Source organism: Hyperoodon ampullatus, assembly GCF_949752795.1.
Source record: "Hyperoodon ampullatus genome assembly, chromosome: 4".
Classification (NCBI taxonomy): domain Eukaryota; kingdom Metazoa; phylum Chordata; class Mammalia; order Artiodactyla; family Ziphiidae; genus Hyperoodon; species Hyperoodon ampullatus.
Window position 1 is genome coordinate 16,890,234 of NC_136917.1, and position 11,065 is coordinate 16,901,298.

The following is an 11,065-nucleotide window of genomic DNA, read 5'->3' on the forward strand; positions in this document are numbered from 1 at the left end:
AACACTGTCCAAATGGCCTGTAGAACGTCCTGCACTCTGGGTTTGTCTGATGTTTTCTCGCGATTAGACTGGGTCGTTCGTGGGTGGAGTGCCCTTCTCAGCACATCCTGTCAGGGGCACCTGGCATCCACATGATGTCACTGGCGGCACTCTCCTTCAGCTGGATCAGGCAGCATTTGCCAGGCTGCCCCTGCCGTATCACTCCTTATTGATCAGCGGTCCTTCTCCTGCCCATCTTCACTGTCAGCTGGCCCTCCTGTAGGGAAGCGGGCCACCAGTGTCTAGAATCCCTCGTGCAGTTTCACGTGTTCACCGTTAGCAGTGACTCTTCCTGCTCCGCTGGTGCAGGCCGCACCGCACTGGGCACCCGTATCACTTCTGAGGGGCTGGCAGGTATCGGGATGTGGAGTGGTCTGGCCCCCTCCGCCACAATCTCTCCATTACGCCCCATGCCCTCTTAAAGAAGAGCCAATAGAGAGGGCTGTAGGAGCCATAAGAGTAGCCTTGAAAGAACTAGGAGTACTTCATCCAGCCCAGGGAAGCTTTATTTTTAGGCATTTTATTTAGACAACTAAAAACAATTAGATGTTCAGAAGCAGTATACAATAAAAGAGAGATCAAACCAGTTACTTTATCATGTATTCCCCCTCTTCTTTATAACTAAAGCAAAAAAAAAAAAGGCTTTCTGCTTTAAGGGAAAAGTCAGAAAAATAGGTCAATATACTCTCCCTCTCATAATAACATAAACAGCTACAAGAAATCTAACTGTAATAAGAGAAATTGGGTGTTGGTTTGCACATATTCATTAAAAAGACAACAGACCATCGTACTATAAGAGTTGAACTGCATCTGCCTTCAGCTGATACTCTTGTGTTTTCAGTTACAGGTATCACAAAGTTGGTTAGTTCCAGCACTGGAGCTAATTCATATTCCTCATTGTTTACTGCTCGTGTTTACCTTAAGCAGAGAGTAACTCTGAAAGCTGATGCTTTTCTCTGTTTGTTTTAGTCCATAAGTTGTGTACATCTGCCTGATGCTCAGGCCTTAACTTCAGGAGTTGCACTACAGATGGAATCAGAATTCTCTGAAGCAGTTTCTTCTAGCTCCTCTTCTGCTGTCTCTGGAAAACTGATCTTCGGCTTTGCCAGCTCACCACTGTCTTCTTCAGGAAGCACACATTTCCAAAGGCCGTATGTTTTTCCTACCACAGTCTGCCATAGTCTCAGTGTTCCATCTTCAGAACTCTACTAGCGTAGAGTTCTCCATCAGGACTAAACCTCACACAGTGAATGGGACCAAAGTGTCCTTTGTAGGATTCTAATTCTTCTCCACTATTATAATCATACTTATAAAGTTTAAAATCTTCACCTCCTGCAACAAGAAATTCTTTCTCAGGATGAAGAGATGCAGAATTGATGGTTGCAGGAGCTTCAAAAGATTTAATTGGGTCCAAACTTACTGCAATAGATCGTCCATAAGTTATTACCAAGATCTCTCCCTCAGGAATATATTCCATACTGCAAACAGACATATTAAAATGTAGAGATTTCACTTCTGTCGTAGTAGCATGATCCCAAAGGCGAACAGTGTTATCATCAGCTGAAAGGATCTGTTTATTGTCGCTGCACCATAGAGCCTTTTTAATACCAGAGGTATGACCACTGATTTCCTTAGGTTCTGCCTCAGGTTTGTTCAAGTCATATATGCATAACAGTTTATCCTGTCCCCCGGTTAACAAGTAATTACTATCCTGCGTAAGATCCCATCTTGACAATGTGTTTATGAGCCAGGGTCATCCATTCATCTCCTGAGACAGCATCCCACACTTCGGCTGTGAAATCTGCAGCTGCTGTAGATGCTTTGGTGGTGTCCTTATTTAATGTTACATCCCAAACAGCACCCTCATGACCCAAAAATATTCCAGTCCAGTCTCCTGTATCTCCTTGGCGTAGCATAGGTTTACCATCTTTGCAAGCACCGATTAGGCAAAAGCCATAAGGCGTGATGCCACTGAAGGCCAAATCCACCACAGGCTGCGTGTGACGTGTGGCCCGTGCAGGTGAGCGGCCTCATTGCCACGGCGGCTGTGAGCCTTGCGATCCGGGCGGGGGTAGGGGAAGGGGAGCCGAGGGTGGTCTTGTCTTTTCTCTTCTCTTGGCACTGACTCCTCGAGGTGCCCCCACTCCCACCCCGCGAAAAGGCCAGTCCGGTGGCCCCGAGGCCAGAAAGGGGTTAGGGATGGGTCAGGGAGTCTGCAACAGACAACCGATCCACTGCTGTCAAGGGAGGAAAAGGGGGGGAGGGGGAGAACCAGAGAACTGGCGGCCGTGATCCGCACCATCCAGGGAAGCGTGTTAAAGACTCATCCCACGGTCCTTTAGTCCCCTTACTAGACAGGGTGGTAGGCCTGGCCCCGGCTAATTCCTGTGGATTCAGGAGGTGGCTGTTGGCTCGGATGAGACGCATCTCTCCACTCGTCTCTGCAGGCTGAGATCGCACCCACCCTCCTGGGCCAGCCTTAAGCCTTATCCACCTCCTCTGTGAGCCCTCCCTGTTCTTGGGGAGTGGTGATGCGCCGAGATTTCCCGAAGCCCTCCCTGACTGCGCTCTCCGGTCTCCATCCGGCTCTGTGCCATGTGGCTCCCTTGTTCCCTTCCCGCCTGGCTTGCCAGCCTCCAGGCCATGGCAGTGTCACTTGTGCCGTCTCCTGCAGGACCCAACCCAGGGACTGGCACATAGTCAGGGCACAGCAGTTCCTGGGTGATGTGCTCAGCAGAGGCTGCGTCGCACTGTGGCAAAGTAACGGCCTAGTGCATCTCCAACAGTCCTGGGTTCAAGTCTCGGCTTCACCACTTCCCAAATATGTGACTTTGGGCAAGATGCCCTCTGGGTCTCAGTCGCCTCACTGAAAGATAATAAGCCCACTACTCAGTAGTGCCTGGTTCCCAGCTCTGTCATGAGGACTAATTGAGCTCATCTCTGTAAAGCCCTTCAGTTTATGCCTGGCATCTGTTAGGTGTTCAGTTATTATTCTTTACAGAGGAAAGCACCAGGATGTCAGGCTGGTATATAGAAACTGGACTAGAGATGGCCCCTTTGTATTAGCTTAAGTCAGCTAATTCCTATAAACAACCTGAAAATCTCAGTGATTGAATGCAACGGAAGTTCATTCCCAAGGTGGTGGGGATGCTATGCCCCTCGCAGGTACCCTGCCCTCCGTCTTGTGGTTCTTCCTCAAGAGGATGTTGGATTCTTGCTGAGACCCGGCAGTGCGGGGAGAGAAAGGGAGGCCGTGGAGAGTCTGGATGTGGTGCTATCACTTCTGCCTTGACCCGGGGAACTGGCCTCACCCAACTCCAGGGTGGGTCAGGAGATCTGATTGGGCCGTGGACCCAGGAGGAAGAAGAAAGGACGGGCCTTGATACATGTGTCACTGGCAGAGGTGGTAACTGCGGTCAGTATATTCAATCTCCCACCATTCTGGTACCATCTCCCTAATTTGGTAGTGTGTTCTTAAACAACATGTGTTATTTACTCAATAACTTTTATGGAAACTACTCAGTTTTTGAATTTAACATGTTTATTTATAAAAGGTAACTTTATAACATCTTTGAAAACGGAAAAGCAGTATCACCTGCCACAAATAGATACAAATAATTGCAAGCCTGTTCCGTCCTAGCTAGCTGGTGCGTGCTACAGTAGCTGGGTCTGTTAAAAAAGGGATGTTAGCAAGTGCTAGAGAAATGAGAGGATGACAGCTGGATAGCACCACCTCGAGACGTTCTCTTTGAGGTTCTCAGAACACTCACATGAGAGCTGAACAGGGAATGGCCTCCTCACTGTGAAGTCTGATGCCATTTAACCACCAGGTCCCCACATGGCCTGAAATCACCCAGGTGCCACACTTTGGGAAATGCTGGCTTAGGGGACAATCAGCACACAGTTTGTGCACAGGCAAATCCAAAACTTGGTGCAGAGAGAGGTAGGTGAAATCGCCTGTCACCTCGTAGCACTCAGGACTTTATAGTTTCCACCTTGATCTATGAGGGGAATTAATGGTGTCACTTAACCAATGGGAAACTGAGGCCCATAGTACGGCATGACCCCCGGCCCCCCTGCAGGACTCATGGCCTTTGCACTGTCCCTGGCTGCCATCTTTGGTCGGGGAGGGCTCACCACCGTAGGTGAGACCACGTGGGCAGGGGTCATGTGTATTCATGCTGCTCTCTCATCTCTCTGCCCCTCCCCCATCCCCTGCCTGGTACACGTGACTGTGCTGGCACAGGAATGCCTGTCTCCCAGGCCTGCTTCAAGGAGCCAGGAAATCAGAAGGTGACCCTGGGCATGCTTGGGTACTTGTCACCCACTCACTGGCCCAGTGGGTGACACAAGATTTGTGTGGGGACTGCATCAGCGGATGCTCTCCCTGGGGAACTACTTACCTGCCTGCTGTTAAGGGGAGGGCTCCCCGTATGTCCTGGCCCGTCTTTCTGAAGTTGTTTTGCAGTCCTGACTCCGGTGGACTCCACGAGTGGTTTGCTCACAGAGTCCAGGAGTCCGGCTTCCTCTCCTGCTCCTAAATCCCTTCCCACAATGTCCCGCTCATTCCAAGTTATGCCAGTGCCAAGCCCCACTCATTGAATACAGGCAGCGTGCCCCGGATCTCCCAGCAACATGGCCAAAGGTATTGTTACTCCCCTTTGTGGGGATGAAGAGATCAAGGCCCAGGGAAGCAGGGTTCATTCATTCATCCATTCATGCACTCACTCAAAGGTTGATTGGGGAGGATTCCAGGGACAACAAGACTGGCATTGCCTTTACTGTCGTAGCATTTCCAGGATAGTGGGGAAGGTGGGCAGAATGACAGTGAACAAATAATTGCACAGATGGTTATTGTCCACAGTGGTGAGTGCTGAGGAGGAGGGAAAGGAAGACAGGTGATAACGAGTTTGCGGAGAAGTAGCTCGCTGGATTAGCTTGGCCGACTAGTGCCCTTCCTCCAAAAAGATCTTTCCAGACAGCATCCTTTATCTAATTTGGGTCACCCCCCCCCGTCCCTTCCCAGTGTGTATCTTTTTATTGCACCTGGACATGTCCTTGAGATCACTTAGCACAATTGCAGTGATCTGTGTGTGCCATTTGTCACCTGACATCTGTCTGTCTCGATGGAGTCTAAGCTCTTGAGAGCAGGGACCAAATCTCTGCTCATCACTGGATCCTGGTACTGAGCCCAGGGTCTGCACACAGCGGGTGCTCAGAAAATATTTATTAAATGAAGGAAGGAGAGAATCAGATCTAAATCAGATCTAAATCTGTGGAATGTGGGGCCCATGCTCCACCAACCTCACACCTCCCACAGCTCAGAACTCAGACAAGATGAGACCCCGGAGACCTGGCAGAGTGGTCCAGATCTGCTGGGATTGGATGCTTTGTTGCCATATCTCTTTGTGTTTGGAAAAATGTTTCTAGTTTTCTTCTAAGAGTATAAGTGCCTCAGAAAAGATTTATTTCTCTAACAGTGGGAATGGGAAATGTTCCCTACCGAATGTGTCCTGAGGAATCGGGAAATCTGACATTACTCAGGCCCTGCCCAGAGTGGGAATTGGTGGCCAGCTGCCTGTCCTGATGGGAGGCTGCCAGGCTCCCCTCCCCTCTGCTAGCTCCGCTTGCTTGAAATGGCACTTTAGCCCCCAGAATCTGAGGTGGGGAAGCTGGGAGGGCGCAGACACCTGATATTCCACACTCACCCCAGCCAGGGGCCTAGGCCTAATTGTTCCCATTTTGAGAAAACAGAGGCTCAGAGAGGTTGAGGGCTTGGCCCAGAGTCACACAGCCATCAAAGTAACAGCCAGCCCCTAAAGTCAAGACTGTCCAACCCCCAGAAAATGATACTTTCTGTTAGATCACCTGACTGTGGAGAGTCAAGGTGCCCAGTTTTCAGTTTCAGTCGAGTAATCCTGTTCTCTCTAGAGCTGGCAGGTTTCCCTAATCACCTGGGTCCTGTCCTGCCCCCCACCCTCAAGTCCGGTCCAGATGGGCCTTGGAGTCTGCGTCTTTCAAAGTGTCCTCAGTGATTCTTAGGATCAGGTAAGCTGGGAAACCCTGAAGAGGGGTTCCCCATTATGACTTAAGTGTAACTCTGGGATTGGGTACCACAAATCTTAATTAACTTAATAATGATTATCATGAAAGCGTCACATGGGGCTTAAGGGTTTAGAAAGCTCTTGGAAGATGAGTGTGATCTGGGAATGATCGTTTTCTCTGCAGATGAGAACACTGAGGTTCAGAGGGGCCACAGGAGCGCAGCTTTTCTGCACTTGGATCTCATACTTTTTCTAGTTTACCACAGAAGTGTTTGCGTCCTGGTGAGTGTTAGGTCCTCAGATTGTTCCTGGTGACATGGCTGTGGGTTTTGAGCCCTCTGTTCTTGGTGCAGAGAACTAGCCCTGACCCATCCTCTGCAGTCAGATGTTTCTGGAAGGAGGGAAGTGAGAAGCCACAGATGCTGGACAGTTGGAGAGGGTGGTGATAGAAGCAAACACTGAGCATCTCCTGGTCATCAGGCACAGTGCTACGCACTGTAAATCTACCACTTTATTCAGTTCTCACAACAAACCCAGGAAGTGAGGGCTTTTACTTACCCCATTTTACAGATGAGAAGGCTGGTATGTGTTCAGGTTCCGGGCTGATTAGACTCTGTCAACACGGGAGGTGGGAGGGCATGGAGATGGGTGGAGCCAGCCCTTGCCTTCTGGAGCCGGGAGCCCCGCCCAGATTCACCCTGAAGGCCAGGTGGCTGGGCCGGTTCCACTCTCCGTCCTGCCCAATTTTCCCCGACTTGGCTTTGGTTGGCCAAGCTTCGAAACTGGGGCACTCTCAAAGCCAGGTGGTTTGTCAGAGCTGAGTTAACCCTGAGTCAAAGGAGGAATGAGAGGGTTCACTCACCCGCCTCCTCCCTGCCCCATCCCCACCCGTCCCTCCCTGGGTCAGGCCCCTCACAGTGGGGCCACACAGACATGTCACCCGACTTGGACCTCTGCCTGCCTCACACTCACTGGAACATGAAGAGTCAGCTGCCCGGGACTTAGCTTGTTCTAGAGCCATTGTTGTGAGGTCCCAGGCAGACCTGGGATAGCTGGGCTTTGAAGCCTGGCACATCTGGGTCCCAATCCTGGTGCTTCTGCCCCCCTCCCTGTGTGTCCTTGGGCAGCTCACTTCACCTCTCTGAGCCTACCTCCTGGAGACATGAACCCTGACCTCACAGGATTACTGCTCGGAGTCGAGAGCACCTCCCGCAGCTACTGGCTCATCGTAGGTCCTAATTCAGTGACATGACGCCTCTACTTCCTTCCCCCATTTATGAAACTTCCTGTCATACTTGATCTAAAACAGAGATGATAAACTGGCAGCATTGGGGGTCAAATTCTGCCCAGTCACAGATGTGATTATTTGGTCCTCACATTAAAAAAAAAAATTAAAGTTAAATGCCAGCGTTTCAAATTAGGAGGTTTCACATAAAAATCTGGATTTCCAGTGCCTCTAGAAGAATGGGGCTCCCAGGCTTCACTGGCCAAGAGGAAGCTGCCAGAGAGTCAGAATCAGGTGTATTGTTGTCGCTGAGGGGAGGGGGCAGTACTGTATTTCTCATGCCTCCACTTTGAGCCTAATGATTAAAGATTCTCTTAAGGCCACCCCACAAGGAAGGAATAGTGACTCAGAATGACTTTTAATCTTTCAGAACACCGGCGCAGTCTGCCCAGGTGCCATGTGTCAGTGGGTTAGCTGGCAGGATCTGCTTCCTGCAGACCAGTGTCATCTAACCCAGTCCACCTCCTACAGGCCTCATGCCAACAGTGGACACCAGGGAGCCAGTCAGGGAGGTCTCCCTTTGGAAGGAGCCAGTGGCCTTCGGGAGACAGTGGAGACCAGGGTTGAGAGCTTGACCTCTGAGTCCCCCACCAGGCTATCAGTGCCTTGCTCTGCCTTCGTCACGGTTGGGTCCCCAGGGCCTAGGACAGTGACGGGCACACTGAAAAACGTGTTGAACAGTGAATGAGCCGTCTCCCTGGAGTTGGACCGCAGCCCTGCTACTTGCAGAGTTGATCTGCTAGCACTTTACCCACATCATCAGCGGGGATGGTGACGGTACCTTCCTCCTGGGGGACAGTAGAACTTCAAAGAGATAACTCAGCTAAATTGCTCAGCACGGCACCCACCGTGGTAAGTGACCAGTACGTGTGGCTGTGACGATTATTTAGTTGGCACAGGTATTTCTGTGCTTGAACCTTGATACAGGCCACCACTTGGGCCTCTGACCCTGCGGGTGGTGGTGTTACAACTGCTTGAGCGTGCTGGTGGTAACAGCCCGGAGGAGAGAGGGCACGTGGACTTGACCAAGGGTGAGGACCCCTGGGGAGAACCACCTGTTTGTCAGCTGGTGTCACTCCCTAGTGTGGAGACGTGGGATGTGGACGTGATGTCCACCCTCCCACAGGCTGAACTGGTTGGCCATGTGCTGTTGTTGCCTGAAAGATATTGCTCAGAAGACACAATGGGTAGGAATGTGCCCTGGGCCCAGCAGGCTCCATGACGTGTGAGCCACTCCTGAGTCTGCTACTGCCCCAGGTGGAAGCAGCTAGAAGAGTCACAGCTACAGCCGCCACGGCAGTGCATGCTGGCCTTTAGAGTCCCTTTCTAGCCCCAAGGGCTCCGGAAGTGGAAGGGCTGGTCAGGCTACCCAAAGTAGAGTGTCTTCCTCAGTGGGACCTTCTGCTTGATACCTCTTGGCTGTTTTTAGCACACTTACCCAGCATTTCCCTCCCTTGATCACCCACAGCGGCTCTTTGGGGGAGGAGTCACCCCTTTCACAGATGGGAAAATTGAGGCCCAGGGAGTCACAGTCTGCCCAGCTGGCTGGGGGCAATTTGCTTGTTCAAGTGATTCCCACGGCCCCACTGAGAGATCGTGATATGGGGAATCAGGGCCCCGGCCTCTGTATTTTTTTTTAATAAGTTTATTTATTTAATTTATTTATTTTTGGCTGCTGTGGGTCTTTGTTGCTGTGCGCAGCTTTCTCTAGCTGTGGCGAGCGGGGGCTACTCTTTGGTGCGGTGCGTGGGCTTCTCATTGCGTGGCTTCCATTGTTGCAGAGCACGGGCTCTAGGCACGTAGGCTTTGGTAGTTGTGGCATGCGGGCTCAGTAGTTGTGGCTCGCGGGCTCAGTAGTTGGGGCTTGCGGGCTCTTCAGTAGTTGTGGTGCATGGACTTAGTTGCTCCGCAGCATGTGGGATCTTCCCGGGCCAGGACTCGAACCCCTGTCCCCTGCATTGGCAGGCGGATTCTTAACCACTGTGCCACCAGGGAAACCCCGGCCTCTGTATTTTTAAGCAACCTCTCCGGGGAGTTGTAATGATCAGGAGAGGGGGGAACCCAAGTAGAGACTCCAGTTTTGTGCTCTGGCCCTGCTGTTTGCTCAGTCAGCCAAATCATCTACTTCTGCGGGCTTCCCTTCCTCCGCTGTGAGATGGGGAGAGTAAGTGGTACCCACCTCAGAGGGTGGTTGTGAAAATGCCATAGGCAGTAGGTTGGTTGGTCAGTGTAACATTCTTAGGATTTGGGGAGTATTGATTTGTTGCTATTGTTCCACATGGGATTTGTTACAAAAGCAATTTAAGAAACAAAAAAGATACCTGTGAGTAATTTACAGCAGTGTCTTCTCATCTCCTCTGAGGTAGGAGTCTTAGGATGCTGGGATCAGGGTCGCTCTGCCCCCATTTTAGAGGTGAAATGACTGAGGGGGCAGGCTGGACTTTGGAACTCCCACAGGGGCAGGGCAGGTGTGGAGGTGGCTGCCTCGGGTGGGGGCAGCAGTGGGGTGGGGTGTTAGAGGTCACCGCACCCCACCACCCCCACCCCCACGTGGCCTTTCTCAGAACGCCAGGAAACACCTCCGGGTAGGGATGGTCATGCTGCTTTCCAGGAGGGCTGCGGGGGTGAGAGAGGAAGCACACCCACCTGCCTCCCACTCCTGGGCTTGATCCAGGCAACACGGCCTCTTCTGTTCCCCCTCACTTCTCCACTGGTGGCTTGGCTGCGCCAGGAGTTCTCCCTAAAGCGTGTCTGCTGAGATGGTCTCAGTCCATCCAGCGCCCTCCTTGCTCATTTGCTCGTTCGTTTATGTAACTGTTATCCGTTGAGCACCTACTGTGTGCCACGTGCTGTGCTGGTGCTGGTGTGTGGAGCTGAACCCCACGGACGTGGTACCCACTCTCAAGGAGCTTCCATTCCAACAGGGAAGATAAACAGTTAAACCATCAAGAGTTATCTGAGCAAGAACGTCCAGGGATCTTTGGGGATATTCTGATCTACCTTGGTGCGGGGTTCTGAGAGGACCTCCCCTAGTGCCACCTCGAGGCCTTGTGATGAGCAGAGCTGGGCAGATGCCAGGGCAAGGGGTCCAGGCCCATCCAAAGGCAGAGGCAGGAGTGAACTGTCAGCACTTGGCGAACTGGCTGGAGAATGCATCGGGGGCACCATGAAGAGTGTGCCCTTGACCCTCAGCACAGTGGGGACAAGTTTGAGTGGGGAGCTGGGCTCTGTTTGTGCCGTGGGCAGCCTGCAAATCTGCGCTGCAGAGATGGGCCTGGGTGCAGCCCAGCGGGGACCAGGCCAGCAGCCGCTGGCTCTTTTGGTGTCCAGTCTTTCTGCCAAGAGGCCTCTTTGATTCACATTTTCCACACGGACCTGATGTTTTAGAAATGTTGACCTTCAGCTAATCAAATGTCACTTATTAACTTGCAAGTCATATCCTTTTCAATTTACAAAAAGGACAGTGGGCCGGTGACTTAGTTCATGGCCTGTTGGCAGGAGGGAACTTGACAGCACTTGAGGCCAGAGAAACGACAGGTGCCTTATCAGTGAACCCCTCCCCCATCCCCTGTCCCCGTGTCCCCGGGGGTGGGCAGCATGTCTTCTCAGTGAGAAGCTGAGCTGAGAGTGAGGCTGGGTTAGCAGCCAGGCTGCAGAAGCTGTGGCAAGGCTGGAATGCCAAGTCCAGGCGGGTGGA

The 11,065-nt window shown here is 51.8% G+C and overlaps 1 pseudogene across 1 annotated transcript; it reads right to left on the reverse strand.

Annotated features, from left to right (window-relative positions):
- Positions 1–1,037: 1,037 nt before the first annotated feature.
- LOC307051069 (serine-threonine kinase receptor-associated protein-like) lies at positions 1,038–2,466 on the reverse strand (annotated as a pseudogene). Its single transcript has 2 exons — positions 2,391–2,466; positions 1,038–2,068 (listed from the first exon to the last, which is right to left on the reverse strand). The product of its transcript is annotated as a serine-threonine kinase receptor-associated protein-like (transcript).
- Between the last annotated feature and the right edge of the window lie 8,599 nt (positions 2,467–11,065).